We start from the raw sequence: 23,548 nt of genomic DNA, 5'->3' as shown, positions 1-23,548 counted from the left end.
CCTTGCCTCCCCTACAAGGGATTGAACCCTTGACTCCTAGGGACCTGCAATACCAAAGCCCGACAACCCTGCCGCTGAGCTACGGCTCCTGGGCACCGATACAGAATGCCCGCGCTTTTCCTCGTTTTTCCCCCGGGCTTTTATTAGGCACGGGAGAGTTATTCTGAACAGAAGAGCCGTATAATCAGTTTCCTGCCACCACTCGCACCCAGGCAAAGTTTGTTACCGCGCGTGCACAAAGGCGCCCGGTGCACCTGGACACAGCTGCTCGCTGTCCCACCCCCACGGGCCCCCTGCTCGAAGGCAGGCAGAACAGCACAACCCCGCACACGCCCCCGACACTTCACCTCAAAGCGACGCTGTCGTCGGCAACGAAGGCGCGAAGAAGCGATGCGAAAACAGCTTTTCCGAACAGGCGAGCACGCTCCAGCCCCGGTCCCGCAGTCGACAGCAGCTTCCCCCAACAGGCGGCAATCCAGCGCCGAAGAGTCCCGATTCAGCCAGCCGACCTGCAAGACAAAAAGAAAAGGAGAAAATTTACCGCCCTGAGCGCCAGGGCACGTCCGATGTGGGGGAGCGTCCAGGGAACAAGGGGGTCACCTGGGCGCTCCCCGCCGCTTTATCCCCCCCAGAGGCCCTCCCCTCCAACCCGGATGTCGATTAACGTCATCCGGGTCACGTAGGCAGCCAATCGGTGGTAGGGCGCGCCCCCAGGGAACACGCCCCACCACCGAGAAGTCCGGGGGAGGTCGCCGCACTGCCATGCAGGCGGAGGGGCCAAGAGCCCCCCCTTTCCATGTTGCTTCGTTTTTATTAACCTTTAAACCATTTGACCTAAACTTTTTTGGGTTTAATTCTGCAGATTATGTAGCTGATGACTATATATTTGGCAAAGGTGACTAATCTAGAATTATGCGAAAAATCGGTGCGGCCACATAATTGCATAATTCTAGTGGCCTGCTTATAAGAAGAACTATTCCTGAAGTAAGTAAGTTTTCACTGTTTGCTATTGAAACTTTTGAGAGGCAAGTTTAAAAGACGATTGGTATTCAAATAAAAACAAAATAGTCAAGCTTTGAAACGTTAGTGGGAGATTTTCCTTGTATACTATCTAATAACTACCGACTCACGGAGAACATGGAACCTGGATAAACCACGTGACTTTTTTAAAAAACTGTTTCCTATTTTGTCAGATTGTGTGCTGTTGGGTAGTCCCTTTTTAGGTCTCGCTAGCGTTAGGCTGCGCGCATGCGCAGTCTCGCTGGCGACATTTAGTGTCGATAGGGTATTTTCAGTAAGGGGCATTAAGCCCCGCCCCTCTTTCCCATTGGCCGGTGTCATCGTTTATGGTAAGCGGCCAGCCATTGGGAAAGAGGTGCCGGTGACGTTTTCGCTTGGCTTTTCGAGCTGTCCCATTTGGACGGCCTCGCCTGCTTTGCGTTGGTCGCAAAATGTATCTTATCTTTATTGGGCCAAACACATGGCCCCATAAAGACAAGAAACCTTTTGGCAGGCGAGTGTAAAGATAAACACCAGGGAACATCTTCAAGAAGTAAGGTATTTATTGATTGACAGGACGACACACCATAACAGGAGTGCTCAGTGCAAATTGTACAATGGTCACCAACTGTCATATAACTGTAACGACGGAGCGTCCAGCTGGCGTGAGCAGCCTCGCGCAAGGGAAGGGTAGCGTGCGGAGGAGGGAAGAAAGGAAAGAGAATAACAAACAGGGGTTAGCAAGTAGCACAACACATCTCCTTTCCTTATGAATTATAAGAAAAGACGGATTGAATGCGAGCAACAGGTGTGTAACTATTCGCATACAAAGTCTTTGTATTTGCTGGGTTTTACCAAGCTACAACCAAATCTACTGGTGCAGGCCACCTCTTCCAAAGTGTCTCTTCCCAACACAAGTTCATGTCCAGATGCAGGGCTGCCTCTTGAACCTAAAGAGCTACCCGTCTCACCTGTGGCAAGATCACTCTTCTCATCGCTAAACTCCAAAGCATCCTGGTCTTCCACAGGTGTGTGATGCTACTTGCGCCAAGGGATACCTCTGAGGCCCTAGTGCTGAGGTCTGAATTCACCAATGGATTCAATGAGATCACGTTCCTGATCATCCCTGGTACTATGCACAAAAGGTGGTGACACTTATCTACTTCTCCATCAGACTCAGACGTTTCTTGGCACAACCATCCGTACTTGTCCAGTACACCCATATCGTCCTCTGCATCCTTGATCTTCCGTACATTTGTGTCCGTTTGGACAACTTCCATCCTAGAACAAACTGACTACGTAGAAGCATGCCACACCTTGCCATCGCTGAGGAGCGCAGTTACAGAACACTTTTTCAACAATTAACGGCGCTGAAAACCTATTCTGTCCTTTGACAATGTGTCCACTTCTTCTTACTCTCACTCTATCATACTTCACCGTACTCAGATCTTGTGCCTCTTGGATTCTTTTTCTGACTGTTTCTGCTGACCACTCAGATTTCCTAGCTTCCTTGAGCCATCAAATATTGTCTTTTGAGATGGGTGTCCTGCCTCTCATAATCTCAAACGGGCTTATCAAAGTCTTTTCTCCTGGAGTGATCCTGTACCCCCAAATCATTTTGTTAACTTCCTTTCTCCAACATTTGCCATTGTTGTTAGCTAATTGGATAACTGCTTTTATCACCCTATTAAACCTTTCCGCGGCCCCATTGCCGGCAGGGTGGTACACAGAAGTAGTTTTGTGGGTAGTACCATTCCTGACAGTGAAATTCTTGAAAACCTCTGACGTGAATTGACTTCCGTTATCACTTACAATAGTTTTTGGTATACCCTCTCTCGTGAATATACCGTCCATGAATGTGATAACGTCAAAAGCATCCACCCTCCTGCAGACTTTTATATCCGGCCATTTAGAAAATTGATCTACTAAGACCAGTATGTGCACTTGTTCTTCTTGCCATTTTCCCGGACCCATTATATCAATGCCTACTCTCTCCCAAGGCATGTTCGGGCACTTCAAAGGTTGCAGAGGAGGTCTGAGAGTCGTTTGAGTCTTATCAGAATTTTCACATTGTATACAGTTCCTGACTGCTCTCTCTATTTGGATATCGCACCCAGGCCACCAATACCAATTCTTAATTCTCTGTTTAGTTTTGTTAATGCCTAAGTGACCCTCATGGCAAATGTTGACAATTCTGTCTCTTAATGTGACAGGAGGTATCACTTTACCCTGTCTTAAAACAAGGTTGTTCTCCACAGATAACTCACTTCTCAATTCCCAGAATCGCTTTAACTCATTTTTAAGGTATTTCTTCTTAGGCCATCCAACCACAATGAGTTTACTAACTTCCTTTAGTGTTTCATCCTTAGGACACTTTTTCCCATTCCTCTTCAAGAATGCTAGGGAATTCTTCGTTAATGCTGGCTACAGAGTTCCTCAACCTTCACCCCTTTCTCCTCATTATGCAAAGGCAACCTGCTCAGGAAATCCGCGACATTCTTGGTTCCCGGCAAATACTGTACCTCGTAATTGTAATCCAATAGTCTTATGGAAAATTGTGCTAACCTAGGAGAAGCATTATACAACCCTTGAACAGTAAGCACTTTCATCAATGGTTTGTGGTCACACCGCAAAACAATCCTTTTTCCCCAAATGTATTGCCGGAAATGTTCTAGCCCCCACACACAAGCTAAGGCTTCCCGCTCTATAACTGAGTATCTCTCCTCAGTGGAAGTTAAAGAGCGGGATGCAAAAGCGATGGTGACTTCCATACCATTGTTCAATTTGTGTGAGGACCGCACCAATTCCCTTTCCGCTGGCATCTGTAGTGACTACACATTCAAGATTAGTGTCAAACCCTTTAAGGGATGGTGCGTCACAAATCTCCTTTTTAAGGCATTTAAAACTGTCTTCACAGTCCTGAGACCATTCAAATTTGTTTTTGTTTTTTAAAAGTGTCCTTATGCTATGTTTTTGTTGAAAAGTTTCTTACAAATTTGGAGTAGTACTCCACCAGTCCCAAAAATGCTCTGAGTTCTTCCTTATTTTGTGGAACTGGAGCATCCTTGATAGCTTTGAGTAGTTCTTTCTTAGGTTTTATTCCCTCTTGTGTAATTTTATGACCTAAGTAGATGACTGTTTTATTACTGAACCTGCATTTCTTATATTCTGCTGTCATGCCATTTTTTTCCAAGATTTTAAGTACCTGCACCAATCTGTTGTCATGGTCAAACTGATCTTTACCCATAATAAGAATGTCATCCTGGAAGATGAGTAACTTTTTCACGCCTTTGAACATTTCATGCATGAGCCTCTGGCATAACGCCGATGCTAATCCGAAAGGAACTTTTGAACCTGAAACAACCAAAAGGCGAAACAAAGGTGCTGAGGTGTCTGCTTTCAGGATGCGGAGGTACCTGGTGGTAAGCAGCGGCTAGGTCTATAGTGGAAAATACTGTCATATTCTTTGTGAGAGATAACATCTCATTAATTCTGGGAAGAGGTTACTGGTTTTTAAGTATGTTTTTATTTAGGTCATGCAAATCTATGCACAACCTCAATTTTCCATTGGATCTCCTTGTGACCACCAGGGGTGCGACCCATTCACAAGACTCTAGGTTCGATTGTCTGCTTCCAGTAGCTTATTAACTCCACTTCTTACCTCCTCCCTTAGTGTCATTGGAATGTGTCTAACCTTGTGCAAGCATGGCACAGCATCCTCTTTTAGTTCTATTTTGTGTAGGAACCCCTTTAGTTTACCAATTTTCCCGTTAAAAACTTTAGGAAACCTGTTAACTAAGCTACTACCAGGTAACACTTCTTGTTGCGTGACTAGCATGGGTTCAGCGCTGTTCGGGTTAAGTGTAATCCCAAGTTTAGATTTACCATCAATTCTTCTAGCTTTCAATTAAATTCTCCAGTTCGTGGGTTCTTCTGTGTGCCGTCTGAGTAAACACCAGGGAACATCTTCAAGAAGTAAGGTATTTATTGATTGAAAGGACGACACACCATAACAGGATTGCTCAGTGCGAATCGTACAATGTTCACCAACTGTCGTATAACTGTAACGACGGAACGTCCAGCTGTCAACATTTCAGCTGGCGTAAGCAGTCTCGCGCAAGGGAAGGGTAGCACGCGGAGGAGGGAAGAAAGGAAAGAGAAGAACAGGGGTTAGCAAGTAGCACAACAGCGAGGCCACGGCAGAAAAAGCCAAACGAAAACGTCATGGCAAGCGCTTGTGTTTATATGCGCTTGAACCATGCTGTGCATTCTACATTCCAGGTTGTGAATCGTAAAGTTTACCACACGTGCTGCTGCTACAGAGTGTGAGGTGAGGGGGGGCAGGGAGCAGTGGGCCTTGGGAGGGATGAGGTGCCGTTGCCCAGGGGACAGGGTGGGAGAGATGTGGGGCAGCTGGCGGGGTTAATATTACCAACTGAAATGGTAATAAACGGCAAGAACGTTATGGGGCATGAATAAAGTTTTAAGGGAAATAGTTGCAGGATATTTCCGAGTATTGGTGTATTCGCTTAGCTCACCTTTTACCAATTGTGGCTCGTCTGGCGAGGTCCCTGCCCGAGGGTGGATTTCCTCCTCAAGGCACAATTGTGGGGATGGGTGTGTTGGTGATGGAGCCACCAGGTGGTTGGGGTCTGTGGCTGGGGTCTGTGGAGGTCGGCGTGGGCTGCTTGGTTGCCGATCTAGGGTTGATGCAGTGTTGGAATGCCCACGGTGACTGTCGGTGTGGTCTCCTAGACTTTCGTGATGGGTGCAAGAAATTAAAGCACGGAGTATAATTCGGCGGGGGGGACCGTGGGAGCGGGCGGGGTTTGAGGGGAAGGGAGGGCGACACGTGAGTTTATTTTATGCGTTTTTATATAACGTGGACTTTACCCGAAGGGGTCAGGGTGCCATCGGACGGAGTGGCAAAGGTGGTGTTCTGGGGTGTGGGCGGAGTGGGATGGTTGGGTGAAGGAAGCAGGGGCATTTGGCTGAGGGTAAGGGGGGTGTTGGAGGTCGGAGTGCTGCGTGGGAGGGTGCGGGATGGGGCGTGAAGGGGAGGTGGGCGTTCCTCGGCGGGTCGGGTATGTGCAAAGGCTGGGAGGAGGCTTGTCGGCAGTTTGAGCACCATTCAGAGAGGATGGATGTTTCTGCCGGGCTGGGCTTGGCATGTGGCTAGCTGTGGAGGATAAAGGGCAGTACGGAGGATTTGATGTGGGACGGCCGGATTGTCGGCGCTGGTTTGGATGGGTGGGTGATGTGTGAAAGTCGCATGGCGCCTGGGGGGGTTGGTTGCAGGAGTAGTGGTTGGGAGGGGGGGACTGTTTCTCGGAGGGCTACAGGCTCACTGTGGAGGTTGCGAAAGAAGGATAGGAATGTTATTAAGCAGGCAATAATAGGTGGGGCAACGGGCCTTGTGGGCGGGACTGTCGACTGTGGGCCGGTGGGATGGGGTGCGGTTTTCGGTGTGGACGGGCAGCCGGTGGTCCTGGTCAGGTTGTTAGATGTCCGGGGAGGTGGACTTTGTCCGAGTGTGGCGCAGCGGGTGGTCCTGGGAAGACTGATGCACATTGATTGGGGTTGGAGGGGGACGAAGGCGCACCGAGGGGTGGGGGCAGGGGGCACTGGGGAGAGGCAGCGTTGGGTCTCATTACATGTTGAAGGGAGGTGCCATGGGCACAGACAAGGTGTACAACACCTGGAGTCTAATTACATCTGGGTTTCTCCCCTCCCGCTATCCTAATTTCTCTTCGGCCTCAGGTGGAAGCGGTGGGGTGGGCTTCCGAGCAATCCCTCAGCATTCCTTCCACATCTGGAAGTGGAGGAGTATGGGGATTTGCAGTGCCAGGCACTGGTGGGCGCTACACCCACGGCTGGGGAGTGCAGTGTTTAGGCCCTGGGTGACTAGGGGTGAAGCACTGTCTGGGGAGGGATGAGGAGGCGCTATACAGGGAGCAATGTCTTCGGGTTATGCAGAGGTCCCTCGGGGGCGGGTGATAGGAAGAACACACTGGGAGGTTGATGCAGTCCTGGGGTGGGGGAGAAGGCAAACCTTTCCTTCTTTAATAAGCACATCTAGACATTAGGGGTTTGTGCCCCATCTCAGGGTGCGTTTTGTGCATTTATTCCTATTATCCCTGTTTCCGCAACATGCTCATGGATGCCATGTCTACTCTGTATCTATGTCAATATTCTTTGACACAGACATGTCACGTGAAGTAGCCCGCTGAGTTGGGGAGCCGATGAAATGTATCTCTGGATGTTACAACTCCATAGGTCTGCTCATGGCCTCACCTTCAAGGTGCTGTTTGATTCTGACTTAAGTCCCGAGTGAGAGGGCAGTGGTTGGGGGCTTCCCGTGTTCCTGCTGGGGGGCATTGTACTGTGAAGTTATGGAGCACAATGTTGGGTGTGAATGGGCAGTCAATTATTAGAACTCTGCGTGATTTAAAACATTCACACAGTCACGTGAACAAATATGCCTTGCTGACAGCACAATGGGCATGCAGCTATATTGTGACTTGTCTAACATGGGGAGGTTCATAGTCACTAGAGGATTATGAGGAATCTGCTGTGAAAGTGATGGAAGAGCTCTGATGTGGAATCCCACACTCCTGTGGTGTTTAGGCCCCATGATGAGTGCGCACGGACCCAGATACAGATAACATTTAAAAAGCTTCTGGCAGGCATCTGTGAAGGCCATAACCCCCCGACCCCTGGGGATTGTAAACATCAAGGGGCCTTCATGTCAAGCTCAAAGACCTCATAATAAATCTGGTCTTATCTCCGGGAAACTCATTCCTTTGCTGCCCTCTAGGCAGGGATGGGAAGGCAAGATTACGGTTCCAGCACGAGACTAGCATTTGCAATGCAATGGGCCTCGCATTTACGCAAGTTTAAACTATTGGCATTGTAAATAACAATGCTGTTTATTTATCTTTTAAAAACAAAAATAAAAGGCATTGCCATTTGCAATGTTAACCCCTTCGGTGCCCGCCCCTTTCCCCGCCCTGTGCCGGCCGTTACATTAGCGGGCGGGGTTTGTGACGAGCTGGACTCGTCATGGGCACAGCGCCACCGCGGCCCATGACGAGTCCAGCTCGTCACGGGCACCGAAGAGGTTAATAGCTCAAACTCTTGTGAAAGCGAGACCTATTGCATTTTTAATGCTTGTATTAGGTGCCAACCTACCAGACAGCACTACTGTCTGTTATGCAAAAATTATTTTTGTGAAGTTTCAGAAAGTTGATCTGGGAATGCGTTCTGTCAGTCGCTTGCCATTGGCTCTGTTTGCAATTCATGTGTTCTGGCTTTCCATTTGCTGGCTTTATTTGCCTTAGGCTGTCCAGCTTGAGTTTGTGCCTCCGCATACGAAAGCAGTGTGTTGAGTATTTTTCTACAACCTCGTTTTCTGTAATAAACAGGCCTATAAATCTTGTTCTGATCTCGTCACATTTGCTGGGCTTTAAAAGACTGTGGTCAAATGTTAGGTACTGTCTTCCGATGCGCTTATTTTTCTCGTTACTGAAACTTACCCACCTCGTTGCTAAGGTACCATTGTGTCTAAGAAATCCTTAGAATTTTTTGGTACTTTGTGTGCCTATGTATGTTTTTTTTTGTCACAGAATCATGTGAAATTTGCGTTTGTGCTCATGCTACGTTCGCTTCATTTCATCTTTTGAAAAACTTTTTTTTGTTCAATTTTAAATCGTGCTTTCATATTGTACTGAAATGGCAGGATTTAAAAAAAAAAATTAGGTTTTCCATATTTGGTTGTTTTAGAGCAGAAAATACAGCTATAATTCTATGCGGTGTATTCAAAGAGGTGGTGGAATAATGGCAAACTACCCAGTTTATTAACTGGGCTGGTACCCTGAAAGGCCAATAGGTGACCAGTGTCAGACTAGTGCCAGTGTGGCCGTGAGTACATCTATGCAGACTGCTGCTAATCTGGGTTTACATCATGACCGATAATACCACAGAGAGCTGTCTTGAAGTAGCACATCAGTGTCTCTACAAATGTGTTCCTCGCGATAAAGGAGTTGGTTGAGAGAAGAGGATGTGTTTGAGGGCTGTCCATGAAAATGCCCTAATTGACCCATTTCCTCCTTGCAAATGGCATAGAGCTCTCACATTTCAGCACAGGGTTGGATGGAGTGGAACTCGTACATATTAATGGACTGTTATATTTAGATCAATGCAGACATGCAAGAACCTCAAAAGGGATCCTACTGAGTTGTGCGCAGTATGCTGTGATTAAGACATCTCCTGGAAAATGTAAAATATATGCCTTTATCTGAAACAGTGCTTTGCATTCTGAATGTTAGCATCACCCTGCGATGTGTACCACTCAGGGACGACACTTTTTAGGTCTCGCCTACGCAGCATGCATGTGCTGCATAGGATGGCCTTTAGCCGTCGCGCTGCTCATTTTCAAGCTCACACTCGTGCTTGTGGCGGCATCCACCTTGCGGGAGCAAGCAGCTGAGAGCATGCTAATTGGCTGTTGCTTGCTCCCACAAGGCGGACGGTGCCACAAGCACGAGGGTGCTTGAAAACGGCTGCATTAGTTATTACCTCGTGCATGGCTCTCTCTCTCCTGAATCAGCTGCTGTTACTTTTAGCATTAGTCATTCTCTCGTGCACTCTCGCTTTCTCTTTATTTTTTTGGTATATCCCCCCCTATTCACTTTTGCTCGCACTCTTGCCATTTCTTTTTTTATTCCCCCCTCATTCACTGTCTTTTGCTCGCGCACTCTTGCTATTTCTCTTTTTTTTTTATTCCCCACTTTTGCTCGCACTCTCGTTTTCTTTATTTTTTTTTATTCCTCCACAGGACAAGCCAACATCGACATAATTTACTAACCATGCACTATCTCGCTATTTCTTTTTGTTGTATTCCCCCCTCATTCACAATGTCTTTTGCTCGCACTCTCTCGCTAGTTCTTTTTTTTATTTCCCCACAGGACAAGGCAACATTGACATAATTTACTAACCATGCTTGAATGTACTTTTGCTACTTAGCATAAAATGCATGCATTTTGTTAGTTTTAAGTACTTTTGAAAAATTAATCGAACTTTGAAACCATGCCAAAGCTGCGGTTTAAATAAATCTTTAACTGCAAGACAGCAGTTAAACACCTTAACAAAAAAGACCAATTTTTTTTTTTTAAGTTGGAGGCATTGCTTTGTGCTGTCGCGTTTGTAAAAGTCTCGGAGTTATGTATACATTATGCCTTAAAGATAATAAAACCGCGTTAAAATTAAACATGGAGGAACTGGGTATGTCCTTTTCTTTTAGCGTAATTTTATTATCTTATTTGTGGTTTTTGCTTTGGGACTTTATAATTTTGTCCCTCGCTTTTCTGTGAGCGTTAAGATTCGTGTATAAAACATTTGCCCATCTGAAGCATTTAGACAATTTTAAATATTTTTAATCTTACTGCAAAGTGTTTTGAGTTGGGATAAAACGGGCACGCATTTCTATCTTAAGGACTATCTTAGGCGAGACATAAACAGCAGTTTTAAGAATTTGCAAATAATTCCTTAGTAACCCATGCCTACCCAAAAAAATGCATCCTTGGGTTGCGTAACTAGTACTTATGGAAGAGCTCCAATACGTTTGAGTTTGCACTATTTAAAACTTGATAAAAACGGAATACTGCTAGTGCAAACATGCAGATAGCGCCGCTTCCCAGCAGTTACATTAGAATGCTGCGGTTAGAAGTGTCAGCATGAAAAAGACCAGCGGCGCCAGTGGCACAAGCCAGACATAGCCCTCCTCCTTTATTCCGGTTTCCCTTCAGCGGAGACTTTTGTTTACGATCACTTGCTAACACTCCCAACCCCCCTAAACCTGTACTTTCTACTGCCAGACCTTTACCACACTGTTATAAAAGGGGCTTAATTTTAGCCAGAGTATGGCTAAACGCGCATAATAAAATCCTCTAAAACGAGCATTGGCATAGCTAAAAGGTCTCTCCTTTGGGACATTAGTGTTTAGCCATGCAAAAGTTGATGTTGCAACAAGGTTATTGTGCTGCATAACTAAATACTTATAAGGTCCCAAAGGCGAGACCTATTGGCTGTGCCAATGCTTGTTATAGTATGTATATAGTCAGCAACACTAAAGATTTATTAGAACAAATCTAAGATCAACCCCTAATGCTATTTTTAGCAAAGCATCCAGCAAGAACCTCACCAATGCTTTCATATCGAAGATCCTATTAGTTTACATGTTGGTAGCCTGTTCAATTGCATAGATGTGCTTGCTCAACAAAAAGCATTGGCAGTCAGTAAGGTTTGTCTATGCAAGATCTATTGGCTTTGTCACACTGTTTTTAGCCATATTGTACAGTAGCGCTGGCTTCAGGTCTGCATGGCTGAAAGTAAAAGGAAACAAGCATTGGCATAGCCAATAGGTCTCGCCTTTGGGACTTATAAGTGTTTAGCCATGCAACAGTTGCATAATTAAATACTTATAAGGTCCCAAAAGCGAGACCTATTGGCTATGCAAAGCGGCCATGCGGCCGCGAAAGTGATCGCGATCAAACATCAAAGCGGCCGCGAAAGTGAAAGTAATCACGGTAAAGCGCACGTGCACTGTAGCTCCAGGCTGGCCTGGTAGCACTTTTTGGAGCCCTCTCAATAAGTCTCGCCAGACCAGCGCATGCGCTGGGTCAGGCGAGACCTAAAAAGCAGTATGATTTGGTCAACGCTGGTTGTCATACAGCTTTTCTTTACTTTCAGCCATGTTGGAAAGTGGCTAAGAAACATTGGCAAATCAAATAGCTCTCACATAGGCAAGACCTATTGGCTTTGCCAATGCTTGTTTTATTAATCGCTCTGCGTTTTATTAGAATATTGGCAGAGTTTTCACTCTGTAAAAGCTTCTCTTAAGTTTGTGGTTTATAAATGGACTGGATAGTACTTTTGGGAATGGAGACCGGCCCAGTCTCATGAGATTTTCACCAAATTGAAATATGGTCATAAATGTATATAATCTTTGTAGCATGTACATGTGTGCTGCTGCCACTGGTGTTCTACTTTAACAGTTTGATCCTGAGCAAATCTTACACACTCCACTGTTCTGACAACCAATCAGCACTTTGTAACAGGCTTAATGGAATAAGCACCAAAGGCATGCTTCCAGGGCAGGTCCCTAACATTCAGGGTTGTTTATCAACAAGTGACTGGGTTTGCATTTCAATAGCTGAACGTGCTGCTGAAGCCGCATTGTTTGGTATCCGTCCTGTGGTGCAGCTCCACACTCCCAATTAGTTAGGCACCTCTTTTAAACCTCCTAAAGGGATGAACAAGTGACTGTTTATACTTTGAGAGGTTTACAGTGAAGAGCCAACGTGTGATACTGGGTGTCCCTTCTGTGACTGGACAACAGAAGAGAAGCCTCATTGCAGGGTAAACGTGTAAATTGGAAGACAGTTGGCTACCCTAGTTATCGGATGATGTAATACTGTTCTGATCAGCAATTTTTTAGGTCGAAGCATGGTTTGCTAACTTCTTGGGGACATATGGAAAACGTCCATGGGAATGCATTCTGCCCATTGCTTCCCATTGGCTTTGTGGTTTGTAACTCATATTTGCTTGTTTGTGGGCTCAATTTGTTTTAAGCTGTCCAGCTTTAGTTTGTAACTTCTCTTGCCGAAACCCAATTTTCCACCTGTACTGAATTTCTGTAAACAGGCCTTTAAATCTTGTTTTTATCTTGGCAGATTTGCTGTGGATGCAAAGATGGGTCAGATGTCAGGCTCTGCCTTCCAGGAACCTTGGTGTTTATCTTTCTTTCTGACTTGAAAGTAAGAGGATTTGTGACACACGTGCTGGCTAGTCGGGGCATACTGTACGGTTTTTTTTTTCTAGCACAAAATTTAAATGTCTGTAAATGAACTGCCGATATTTCAGAATATGGCAAGCACATTTATTGGTAATTCTGAAGTGTGGTGTAACAAATTTCTTTAATATGATCAAAACAAATCAATACAGTAGGTACTAACATTTCCACGCTGTTAGTGTGCTGTATGTTTATCAGTAAAACTGTCTGAGCAAATATAATAGTAATTTCATTTGAAGATGTCTTGTGTATAAAGACCACGTGCTACCACACCATGCATATGCAAATTTACTCCTTTCCAGTCTACACCACTGTACTCTACTGTGCCCCACTCCACTCTGCCACTTCCCTTGACACCTTTACTCTGCCAGTGCACTCTACAATGCACCACTGCACTCGATACCAATCTACTCTGCACCCCCTGCACTTAAGACACTCTACTCTTCCCGGCACTCTATTTCACACTGCACCGTTCCACTCGCCACTGCAATCAACCCTGCACCACTCCACGTTACTGGACACTGCCACTTTACTCAAAACTAATAAACTCTACACAATCTACTGTGTAGCACTGCACTGTAAGTCACTATATTCTACTCTGCAACACTATTCCATTGTACGCTTCACCATTTCACCCTACTGCACTCTAAACTAATGAACTTTATGCCACACTGCACTCTACGACACTCCACTCTGTGCCACCACTGCGCTCTACGCCAGTACATTGTAAGCCATTACACTGCACTCCTCTCTAATCTTCATCACTGCTCTAACTACATCACTTCACTCTAATCCATTCTGCATCACTGCCTTCTGCAACAGTCTACTCTAAATCTCTCCGCTCTACCCTGCAGCACTCCACACTGCTTTCTCTGCAGTTCACTCTACTTTGAAACAGTCTACTCTGCCACACTGCAGTCACTCCACTGCGCAATTGCACTCTGTGCCACTGCAATCTACTCTGCACCACTGTCGCTGCACTCTAAGCCAGTGAGCGCTACACCACTTTACTCAAAAGCAATGCACTTTGCTCCAATCTACTATGCATCACTGTACTTAATTCTGCTTCACTCTAGTCCCCTTTATGACACTTCACGATACTGAACTCTGGCACTTTACTCCATTAAACTCTACTCCACTCTGTGGTACTCTATTCTGTAGCAGTCTGCTCTACAACACTAACAATAAAATGCTCTACGCAACTCCCTTTATGCCACTCGGTGCCACTTCACTCCATTGTAAATGAAACCACGTCACCACACTCTATGCCACTCCACGTGACCCCACTTTGCCGTTCCGCTCTCCTACGCTACTCCACTCTGACCATCTACTCTACATCACTTCACTCTGTAACACTGCTCTACTCTACAGTACACCCTCTATGCCACTCTACTCAACACACTTTGCTTCTCTGCTTTACACCACTTCACGGCAATCTGCCACCTACTCTACAACACTAGTCCACTCTTGACACTCTACTCAACTTTACTCCACTCTACAACTCTACTCCCTCCATGACAGTTTACACAGTCCACTAACACTTGACTTTTACAACACTCCACTGTTTTACTTCACAGAATTTTAGCCATGCTGAACAGCAGCCAAGCAGGTGTACAGCATGGCTATAACATATTAGCAAATCCATTAGCTCTTGCATAGGCGAGGCCTAATAGCTTTGCCAATGCTTCTGTTTAATACATAGTAGCTGTTAATATTTTTGTAAAGGGGAGTGGTTTATTATCTTATTACATCTGCATTCCCACTAGTACATATTTACGAGAACTGTCCTTACTGCCTGGTAAAGTATTGCAGCCTTGAGTATCTCTTCGCCAGGGTCTGGATTGGCTCGAGACGTGAGCTGAACAATCAAATGGTGTATACCAGCCACAAATAGACTTGAACACATTTATTTCAACATTTTGGCTGGCATTGGCCAAGTACTAATTTATTTGACTAGTGTCCTTCTGCTTGCGTTGTGATTCAAAGGACTTTATTTTGTCATTTTTCTGCCAATCGTTTCAATTTGCATGCTACACCTTTGGGTTGCTTTTAACTTCCGTTCTACAGGTTTGCTTGTTGCTTTAAATTCGGTGCTTCCTTTTACAGTATCAAACTAATGTCATGAACTCTTAAAGCAGTACGTGTAACTGCATTTGTTCGTAAGCTGCTCCTCTTCTCTGCCATTACAAAGTGTCTGTTTAAAACGTACACTAGCCTGAAACTGGATGCCCATAGTTTTTCAAGAGCAGCTATCCAGTCACATGCTTCAGGTGAGGCTGCGACTAAGCAACACAAATATTTTGGACACCTCTGCCTTTTGAAACCGTGTGGCTTTCACGTATTCCCCTCATCTGGTCATCGTAAGTATGTGTGTTTAAAGTGCTTCAGTTTTGTGCAGTGCAACAAATACTCCTTTTCTCTCTAAAACCTGTGCCGATGTGATCATTCCCATGTGTTCCAACAGAAGCTGCTTTTTGGCACCTTAAATTCATAGGCACTTGGGTGCATGAGATGTAGCCACAGCTACTCTACTCTGCAATGCTCCAGTCTACCCCACTCCATGCCATTCTGCACCACTCTACTCCATATACCCCATGCTAATCTACCCCACTAACATTTAGCCAAGCTGACAGCAGCCACACTGGTGTACTGCATGGCAAAACGTATGGCCAAAGCCAATAGTTCTTGGAAAGGTGAAACCTATTCAATTTTGCCACTGCTTGTGTTTGGGAGAGAAAACAATTTTTTTTATTGGCCAGGTTGAGCGATGCCTAGCCCCATTCTTGGGGTTCTGGAGGGCAATGTACTGTTTTTATCTATGGGAAGGAGATCTGCGGAGGCTTGTGGGTTACAGATGTAGTCAGTCGGCCTCCTGAGCAATAGGATACACATTAAATATGTGCATGAGTAGCAAAGAGCATGCATCCATAACATAGGCAATGAGCAGTGCCATCTGCAAGTTGGGGGAGCCTGTCACTGCGATGAGCAGTAGATTGAGAAGATGATTCTCCATTCATTTTTTAAGTTCATAATTGTGGGGAGCAGATTCAGTGGAAGAAGGGGATCAACATTTTCATCACTACTAATATTGGCTCATGAAATCCTTTGGAAAAGCTTAACCGGAGAAAGTGTTCCAAAGCTGTGTTCAATTAAAAGGAAAGGGGCCCTGTGAGTTGCTTCTTCAAGATTGAGTGAGCTTGATGTTTGGATTAAGCAAGTTAGAGGTTAAGGGGCGATATGTAAGTAATTTGGTATGTTTGAAGTCTAGAAGTCGATGTAAAACCTTCAAGGTTAGCTGTACTCACTTATATTGTAGTGCTTTGTGGCATTTTGGGCGTCTTCATTGTCCATTCACAAGTATATTGGATAAGCATAGGTGGGTAAGATTTGTGTACTCCAGCCTAGTCTGGTAGATTGCTGTGCCTACATCTATTGTAAGGAAAGGCTTTTCTAAGAAAGTAATGACCAGCAGCTTAGAAATGTTAAGATTCCTTACGTCTGCTTAAGAGCACTATGAAATACTGCACAAACTTGAAAAGGTCTGTATCTAGGCAGTCATTTGTACTGGTGAGCGTTGTAGATCACCGAGCATACACTATGGCTTGCATTCCATGATACGGCATACTGTCCAGAGAAGCCATGTTTTATTGCTAGCATCGCTCAACTGGTGATAAGTTGTTTGTGGGTTCCATACCTTATTACAGTGAGGGGTTGCTTAGTACTGCCCGCAGTCTCCAAAATCTTGATTTGCTTAACATGCAGTCGGTTTTCTTGTAAAATGTACCACGAGTTTTGTTCAATTTTATATTTGCGCTTTTTATATGGCGTGGGCAAGACATGATGCAGCAGTTTTGTTTTGTTGTATAAGAAGTGTTTTGAGCGTTAATAAGAACTAAAGGGTTCATAGGGTCAAGATTTTTCTTGACCATCTGATTAACATAAGAATTAAACACAGACTATTTTAGATTTATTTAATTACATACTTCAACAACTTTCATTTTGTTTGTTTCACAACATACTTTTATTCATCTTCATTGTCAGCAGGTAGGAATTCCCACACCCAATATTGGCGCTCTGGGAGTTGTACATTTTTGAGGAGCACCTACTGTTTGGTATTACCACGTGTCTAGTCTTTATGCTTGGGCCATAAGAAAATGGCTGCTGCCAAGCTGGCCTGATCTATGGCCACCTTCTTGCCAACCTCCAATCCTCTCCCATTTGGTTAGGTCCTGAGGTGAGGTGGCTATATACTGTTTCTATATCCAGACCCTCCTGAAGGGGGATTGCATCTAGACCTGTAGTCTGCCTCTTATTCAGTAGATGTGCAGTTGGGCTGTTGTATCCAGCGAGGCCACTGGCCATGTTGAGTGCTACAGGTCAACAAGACTCTTCATTGCTGGTGCTGGGTTCTTAAACAGCGAAGCGTCTGCCAGGAGGCATGTTTCCACAAAAGCCATGGCCAGTTATCCTCCCAGCTCCAGAGAACGCTGCCTGTCTTAACCTAGATTCACCTGCGAGGCTTTGACATTGTGTGTACTGAGCAGACTAAAACTAGTAGGCAACCAGGTTCCAACATACCTCAAGATGCACTGAAGGACATTTTCTTTTTTATGCTTTCTGCAGTCCGTAGATGGTAACTTGGGAAGATAGTGGAGGCACAGGTGCAGCAGCTGGGTTTTTGCGTGATGGGAACTCAGTGTGAGTATAGCTGAAAGTCTACTGGGAAATGAAGGTCTCTGCCACTTTTCAATACATTGTCTTGAATTGTGCAACTTTCACTTGTTTTCGGTTTCCTACCTTAGTACATAAAAGCTATTTAATCTCAACGCTGAGATCCTATTTCTAACCAGCATTGGCACAGGCAGTAGATCTGGCCTTGGCAAATAAACTATATAAATTTTTTAACCGATGCAATATGCAAATAAGATTTCTAGTCCTAAAAATAAAGGTGTGTGGCCGAGCAGATTGAGCACACCATTCCTGAAACAGGAGTACACTCCCATTTCAGGCAGCTGTTGACAGTTCACCCGGCAATGCCCATTTACTCTTTGGAAGGAAGCCTGTGACTGATATGGACTGATGTTGTGGTGGTCAAGAGAGTAAAACATAAATGTCCATTCAATAGACCAGTGAATGAAAAGGGTTAAACTTTCTTTATGTATTTATTACACATTTGTAACATAAAAATCCGAGGCTCACAAGATGGCTACAGCCATCTTGGGCGCAAACTTAACATTTAAAATCCTAAAGTAGTGTTGTAAATGTTTGCTGATAGACCTGGTGTATTTTGCTCTCAACTGAGTCTCATAGATTTGTGATCTATTGTTTTACCAGAGTAGTTTAAGTGGGTATGTGGAAAAAAAATAGCTTTTTGTCCCAATTTCATTAAATTTGTCAAAAGTTTGTTCAAGTACCATATTTTTCTATACAGTTTTAAAACGTTGGCACTGATTGCATATGCAATGAATACGTTATCTTTTTTTAAATTGAAGTGCTAGTTGGTGAATGTATATTTTCAAGTCTGCCTCATCTTCCTTTGTTAAATTTTTTTTTAGGTCTCGCCTGACCCAGCGCATGCGCTGGTCAGGCGAGACTTTTTGAGAGGGCTCCAAAAAGTGCTACCAGGCCAGCCTAGAGCTACAGTGCATGTGCACAGGCCCGTGCCGCACTTGACCGACTTTCACTTGCATGGCCACTTTGATGTTTGATCGTGATCACATTCGCGGCTGCTTGGCATAGCCAATAGGTCTCGCTTTTTGGACCTTATAAGTATTTAGTTATGCAACTGTTGCATGCCTAAACACTCCTAAGGTCCCAAAGGTGAGACCTATTGGCTATGCCCATGCTTGTTTTATTTGAAGTTAATGGTGTTTTGAGAATGTTGGGCTTGGTTTAAATATGTTGTAAATCTATTTAAATATATTCTAAATGCATTACACAACTTTATGCCGGCTGTTTTACTCTTTAACTTTTATATTTGTTTTAGTCAATTCTCACAGTATGAAACTATGCCACCAGCGCTCCACAGCTCCATGCTGTTTCTGAGAAGCCTGCAGAAAACGGGTAGGTCGACTTTCTCAAAATGAAAATTGAGAACTTTGCACACTTTTTGCAGCATTGTCGTTTGTGACACATTTGCAGTGAAGGATCTCTAATGCATTTGTTTTACTCTTTGACTATGTCAATGCTGCCTTTTCTAGCCCCTCTCCCAGGTCTATTACCAGTCTTAATTTTTTTTTTACAAAAATCCAAAACTCCCTGTTTAGCTCCGCATTCAGATTGAAGAAAAATAATAATCTGACATTAACTGGCTGCCTCCTAGAGTTCTATTTTAAAAATCAAATGCACATTTGAGCCTCCCATTGGTGGATGTGTCATATGTTAAATGGTGGTGGGTTAGCGGTTGTGCACACCGTTTCCGTTAAAGCCTCTGAAGAGAAGCATATGGAGCTTCGAAACGCGTCAGGCAAATCCACTACGGAGCGGCTTCTACAAGCGGATCCCCGTCCCTACCTACACATAAATCAAGCTGCTGGTCGAGTGCTACTTACAGGTGGACAACTTTGGAGCAGAATATATATATATATACATGTGTATATATATATTCACTTAAAAAAACCATAGGTTTCACACATGTTATAGTTAGGTGGACATTTCACTCGTAAAAAACCAATGAAATTCCCCTGCCACTCTATCTCAAGGATGTCATGAGTGATGCCACTGACCAGGTCATGAGTGATGTAATGTGACGTCATGAGCAAAGGATTGCGGGCGCGCGAGTTATAGTTATCTCCACTAACTATAACGGGGGAATTTCATTGGTTTTTTACGAGTGAAATGTCCACCTAACTATAACATGTGTGAAACCTATGGTTTTTTAAGTGAATTTGCAAGGTTTTTTAAATGCTAATTCCTAACTAACGTGTGTGAAACCTATGGTTTTTTCAGTGAATTTGTACGTTTTTTTTTTAAATGCTAATTTATGTATTTCTATTTTTTATTTATTTTACAATAAACTACGTCTTGAAAAATAATTTTTTTTAATGGTTTTTCACTGTGCGCGCACTCCACGATTTAAAAAAAAAAAAAAAATTAAATGTTTTTTTCTGCCTTCAGGGACCCCCTGACAAAGGCTAGGGGGTCAGGAACTCTCTACCCTGCCCCCTTTTCACGTTTGCCACCTTCCTTTTTCACTCGCTCTCAAAGCAAACAAAATGGCGGCCGACACTTCCTGATTTCGACTGATTCGAACGTTGACTGACATGTAACCACCAATCAGAATTGCGCACGTTAGGGTGCGCGGCTAGATATTTATGTGCTTTTAACTCCATTTTCTCAGGAACTACTGAACAGATTGACTCCATATATGCAAAAGGCACTTCCCTGACCTGAGGACTACCTCTTTGCCAAATTTCAAGTAATTCTGTTCAGCTGTTCGGGCTGTACCTTCGACTAAAGGTCCTATGGGAAAATGCATGGGGAAAACGCGTTTTGGGTCCCCCCTTTTTTCTCGGCCCCCGCTTGACTAATCCCCCCGAGACTTTCAGGGTAGGAGCGGAGCGCCCCATTAGTTTTGAAAATTTCGCGAAGATTCGTCAACCAGCGCCAAAGTTATTCAAAATAGAATTTTCAGATTTCCTATGGAAACACGGTCCTAACTATAACTATCTACTGGCGACCGCCAGTAGATGTATATATCCAACATATTTAGTGGAGTTTAAAAATGTTGTTCCTGCTCAAACATGGCTGCCGTTCAGTTGTTGGAATACAAGCAGATGGTGGTCCTAATTTCCTAATAGTTTAAGGATATCTCCTGCCTTTGCATTGTGGATCATTTCTTCTAGTTGAAGGGATGTCATTTTCTCCCTCAGGCTTTTGGCTATTGATGCAAGTTGCAGGATTTGATGCATTCCTCGAATTATATCCTCCTTGTGAAAGGCTTTTGTGCCGAAGCAGAAGTTAGTCTCATTTCTTCACAACAAATCCGTGAAACAGAATTATTGTGGCAGTGTTTTTTCTTAGTCCTGGAAGAGCGATTTCTTGCTTATTAGAGTAAAAGGACTTTCCTTTTCTTGGTCATATTTTTTTAAGTGCTCTTTAAAATAAGAATGTTACCTCGACATTTGTGGATTAAAATTGGAAATTTTAACTTGGGAGTAAGGATGCAGAAAAGGGGAGAATAGGTCCAGTTTCCTCACTAGAATCGAATCGAGCCAGTGCTTCACAGAGGATTTGTAGTTGGTGGGCAGCTTATTCATTGCTTGCAAGTTAGTTTTGAGCTACTATTTCACTTCTGTATTTGTAAATGTGTATGTCTATTATATATAAAATTAAACTATATATTTTACAGGAATGCATGTGTATATAATATGTTAAATGTAAAACTTATTTTACAGGCATTTCCTCAGATGAAGAATATCGAATTTCAAAACTGAGAAGGGCTCTGATTCAAGATCGCTCTCCTGGAGGGTAAAGCTCTGCTTGTTTCAGTGTTGGTAGGTCCAAGTGGCACTTACAGATTGTTGGTCTTTGAAGACGTTTTTCCGGTTTTCTCTGCTCTGTTGTATCTTATAATTAACATCCTCGAAATGGAGTGAGGCTCAGTTCATTGAGTAAATGTGAGCCACATGGAATCAACTTGAACTCTGAAAAGAATCAGCCAGTTATCAAAGGGTTGTACTTGTTGATTAATCTTTGGTGGAACGCTTTGAGGATTGGAGGGGGAGCTGTGATCAGTAATTTTCCAGGAATCCATGGAGCCTGTCCTCAGTGGCAGTTTTCCTTCCTAGCCCTGGAAGAGTAACATTTTGCTTATTAGCAAATTGGTTTCCTTGTTGTTGGTTTCTGAATTCTGTGAGCAAAATACATCTGATTACTTACGTTTACCAGCATGCTTTGTGAGCAAAATACATCTGATTGCTTACGTTTACTAGCATGCTTTGTTGCAAGTATACTATCTCAGTACTGTCTGATTTGTTTTATTTTTTGTCGGGGGGGGGGTAAGCTTATTTTAGTTCTTTTCGTAGTACTTGATGTCCCTGCATCATTTGGATGTTGAAGCATTCATCGGTTTCTTTTTATGAAGTTTGCAAGCTTATTCCCTTTTTCATTTTTAGCTTGTTTTTGTATGATTTCTATTGTTACTCATCTATTATGAGTAGTAGTTTGGTATTGGGCATAAAGTAAAACAAATGGTAACTTGCCGGTAGCTCTGCATCTTAAAGGCGCTTTCTGGATTTGTATGCTAACAATTTATTCTACCTACATGCTGGTCTCAGAATTCCTCCTCCCTCTTTTGTGTAGTCTACAATTTGTTGGCTATGGCTCTGGCCCCTATGATGTCAGACACAGCCATTAAGTCCCCTTGAGTGGTCACCATCTGGGATACATTATTCCTTTTTGGTGGTATTTTGCATCTTGACTTACCCAACATACTATAGAACTTCAGGCCCCTTGTTTGTTCACACGTTTTCTATGGGGAGGTGAGTCGCACATAAATCTGGAAAGTTTTCAAGCGCAAAACTTCTACAGGTAAGCTAACCTTTTAGTTTTGCAGCACAAATCCCTCTGGATTCACTTGCTATGCATTTATTATAAAGCTGTATTTCCAACTCAGAAGGTTGGGTCAAAAGAAGTGTGAACTTACAGATTAGTGTCTTAGAATCTTCTACTCCATGTGACTGTCTCCTAGGCTTTATGTCCACATAGTAGCCTTGAGTGTGGACTAATGACCAACTTGCTGCTTTGCAGAGTTAATTGATAAATGGTTTGCGAATGAAGGTTATTAGTTGGCGAGGATATGGATTAAAACTGAAGAGTTCAACTTGTTAGGATCCAGAAAAGAGGCGCACGGGCCCAATTTTCAAACTAGAAAAGACTAGTACTTCACACAGAATTTGTAGTTGGCCGGCATCCAATACATTTCTCGTCCACTTGTTTTGAGCTGGTAATCACTTCTGTATTGATGTGTTTGTTTTTTACAGAATTTTTTCAAGATGCAGAATCTGTCTGATGTCAAAGCTGAGAAGCACTTGAGTTCACAATGGCTTTTCTGGAGATTAGAGCTGTGCTTGTTTCAATGTTGGTAAGTCCAAATGGTGGTTACATATTGGTCCCTGTAGTTTATTTGGTGGTGTTTGTCACAGTTTTATTGTATAGCTGACAATGTCTAAACGGAGTGAAGCTCAGTTCATGGTGCGAAGGAGCCATATGGAATCAACTTGCACTCTGAAAAGAATCAACCACTTAAGCTAGTGTTATACTTGTTGACTGTGTACTTTAGGTCGGAAACTTGTGTTCAGTATTTGTCCAGGAATCCATGGGGCCTGTCCTCTGTGGCAGTTTTCCTTCCTAGCCCTGGAAGAGCAAATGTTTGCTTAATAGTAAATTGGTTTCCATTTTCTTGGTCACTGAATTCTATGAGCAAGACACTCATGATTATTTATGCTTGGTAAAATGCCTTTTATCGGTTTACGGTCTCACTATCATCCTAACTATGCTTTTTAATGTTGCATATATTTTTCTATTGGGAGAATAAGCGTACTTTTTTCTTTCCACAGTACTTAGTTGAGACATCCCTGGATCATGGTTCAGATGTGGAAGCATTCATGTTTCTTTGCAAGAAGTGTACATGTTTATGCCCTTGCTCATTTTCAGCAGTTTTTTTGTGTACGCTTACTATTTCACTTCAATAATGAG

The 23,548-nt window shown here is 43.7% G+C and overlaps 1 long non-coding RNA gene and 2 other non-coding genes across 3 annotated transcripts in view; all 3 read left to right on the top strand.

Moving 5' to 3' along the window:
* The window catches only part of LOC146866177 (uncharacterized), a 50,144-nt gene that overhangs the window by 8,531 nt on the left and 18,065 nt on the right, over window positions 1–23,548 (top strand). The window contains exons 2-5 of the long non-coding RNA XR_014970629.1: window positions 12,732–12,815; window positions 18,837–18,913; window positions 21,247–21,345; window positions 22,834–22,934. This is a non-coding gene — a long non-coding RNA (uncharacterized LOC146866177). The remainder of the gene's footprint in view (window positions 1–12,731; window positions 12,816–18,836; window positions 18,914–21,246; window positions 21,346–22,833; window positions 22,935–23,548) is intronic.
* LOC146866181 (small nucleolar RNA SNORA24) lies at window positions 21,592–21,716 on the top strand. Its single transcript, XR_014977653.1, has one exon. It is a non-coding gene; the product is annotated as a small nucleolar RNA SNORA24 (small nucleolar RNA).
* Window positions 23,157–23,278, top strand: LOC146866180 (small nucleolar RNA SNORA24). The gene has a single exon (XR_014977650.1). It is a non-coding gene; the product is annotated as a small nucleolar RNA SNORA24 (small nucleolar RNA).

The sequence above is a fragment of the Triturus cristatus genome, chromosome 2_1 (genome assembly GCF_964204655.1).
Source record: "Triturus cristatus chromosome 2_1, aTriCri1.1, whole genome shotgun sequence".
NCBI classification, from domain to species: Eukaryota; Metazoa; Chordata; class Amphibia; order Caudata; family Salamandridae; genus Triturus; species Triturus cristatus.
The sequence above is the reverse complement of the archived record's forward strand: the minus strand, read 5'-3'. Positions and strand labels throughout refer to the sequence as shown.